The following is a 2,315-nucleotide window of genomic DNA, read 5'->3' on the forward strand; positions in this document are numbered from 1 at the left end:
AATCCTTTAATTCTCATAAGAATGATATCCACTTGCCGTGGTATTACTAGTGCGATCCAGTGCACTTGTCGGTATCCATGAGCTTTTATTTTCGCTCATCAAGTTTTTGACAATATTACCGAGAACTAATTGAGATTGACAACAGAATTTCTGATTAAAACCTAACTTAGATATTTTTTTTACGTAGTTTTCTTTATTTCATTGTTAGTTTCTTTGTTTCCTTTTCTTTCTCTCTCACGTTTTTTTATTTTCTTTTCCCTTTCATTGTTTTTTGTTTCACGTCTTTTGTTTCCTTTGTTTTCCATTTATTTTTTTGATTTACGTAAGTTAATTTTAAATTAAAAAAAATTAGATCATATTTACATGATTTTCTTTAATTTCTTTATTTTATTCTACATTCTCTTTTTTGCTTTTATTTTCTTTTGATTCTCTCATTCTTTATCTTTTCTCTTACTCTCTTAAATTTTGTCTTATTCTTTTCTAAAATTAAAATTCTGGTTTATTTTCTTTCCTTTGCATTCCCTTAGTTGGCTTAAATTTCTTTTTCTTTATTCTTCTTTATACCGCAAGGTATGTTTGATCCTATTTGTTTTTATAGATGCAAGGAGAAGAGGGAAAAAGAACGATCACTGATAATAAAAGTGTAATCCAATTAAGAAAGGACCTCACCTCTTTTTCTCAAAAGGAAAGTGAATCATTCTATAAAGTATGGGAGAGGTATAAAAAACTGTTCAAAGGATACCCACATCATGTCCTATCCGATTGACTGATAATCTACTTCTTTTGTGATGGACTCTCTCAATCCTCAAGAATGACAGTTGACTCATCAATAAGAGGTTCATTACTAAAGAGGACATCTGAAGAGGTATTGGTAGCAATAGCGATTACAACTAACAATCTGGGAAAAGAAAGCCACGAAGAGCTAGCTAAGACATACAACACTGAAGAGTGTTGTGAAATAATCCGAATCTCAACCTAAGAAGCCCAACGTCAAGCTAGTGACGATAAAAAATGTTTGTTGGGAAGCAACCCAACTATGGTTAGTATTTTCTTTCTTGTTTTTGTTTAAGAGGTCTTAGTCATCATCATCATCTTCTTTTTCCCCTTCACCTCCCCTATTGCATGCATATTTTCATCTTTTTTATTTACGTTTATTCTAAAAAAACACTTCATTTAGGTTCTATCTTGTTCTTTTCTTCTTTCATGCACGTATGCTTCTATCCATAGTTTACACATGTTAGCAAGATTCTATAACAATCTCTAAGTTTGGTGTCAACCTCTAAGTTTGGAGTTGGTAACACCATGGATCATAAAAGAACTGACACAAGAAGAAGTGATGATAACTTAATAGACTTGGGTAAGATCAAAATAAGATAAATCCTCACTATTGGTGGTTAGTTATGTAACACCCTGTTACCCTAAGTCATATCTCATGCCGTAAAGCAAATGATAAAAAAGTGCCATGACATTTCTAAGACTCATATAATAATATATGTAGAACGAAGTAATAATACGAGGAGCCTGATAGAATGTGCAAAGCGTTCACAGGATATCTAAAAGCGCAAAGGCACAAGGTAGAATGTGATTAAGATACAAAAGATTTCAAAGTAGATAGAAATATATAAGTATGATGGTCAAAAGAACACTAGCCGTAGTCCGCGGAGTTTAGGCCGACTAGTTATATACAGACTATACAGAGTTTTTGAGTTAAAACAACATATACAACTTGTTTCTCAAATCAAGCCTCTAATGAAACAAAGTCTAAGATACATAAGAGAGCGTACTACAACAAAATAATCAAAATACAAAATGTGATAAAAGATCCTCCGTTCCGTCACCATCTCACAACTTACCGACGTGGGTTATGACCTGCATCTGAAAAATAACAATAACATATGGTGTGAGAGCCGTCACAGTGCCTAGTAATGTAACATATAAGGTTTCGGGACGCCAGAGAAAATTCTAGAACTTCACATCAAGCATAAGATTCAAGCTTATAAAATAATTTAATAAAGTCCTTAAACATGTTATCTAAATTAGGGAATTTCTGAACTAATAGTAACATCGCTGTCCCACAGCCTTCGCCTTCCTAACCTCCATGCAATCACATCGCTACCGCCTACCGAGCCTCCTCAATCTCAGTAGAATACACAAATATATTCAAATAAGTAATAACCAAGTAATGTTCATATATAGGAAGTAAATTAGGAAGCAAATAAGGATGTTATACACTTAGGCAATAAAGGCAAGTAAACAAAGCAAGCAACCACATAGAAAACGCACATGATGAATGCATACCCTATTGGTAGTTAAAG

General features: G+C 33.2%; 1 non-coding gene across 1 annotated transcript; it reads right to left on the reverse strand.

The window, feature by feature from the left end:
• Nucleotides 1–649: 649 nt before the first annotated feature.
• On the reverse strand, nt 650–756 carry LOC127740423 (small nucleolar RNA R71). Its single transcript, XR_008001099.1, has one exon. It is a non-coding gene; the product is annotated as a small nucleolar RNA R71 (small nucleolar RNA).
• Between the last annotated feature and the right edge of the window lie 1,559 nt (nt 757–2,315).

The sequence above is a fragment of the Arachis duranensis genome, chromosome 6 (assembly GCF_000817695.3).
Source record: "Arachis duranensis cultivar V14167 chromosome 6, aradu.V14167.gnm2.J7QH, whole genome shotgun sequence".
NCBI lineage: Eukaryota > Viridiplantae > Streptophyta > Magnoliopsida > Fabales > Fabaceae > Arachis > Arachis duranensis.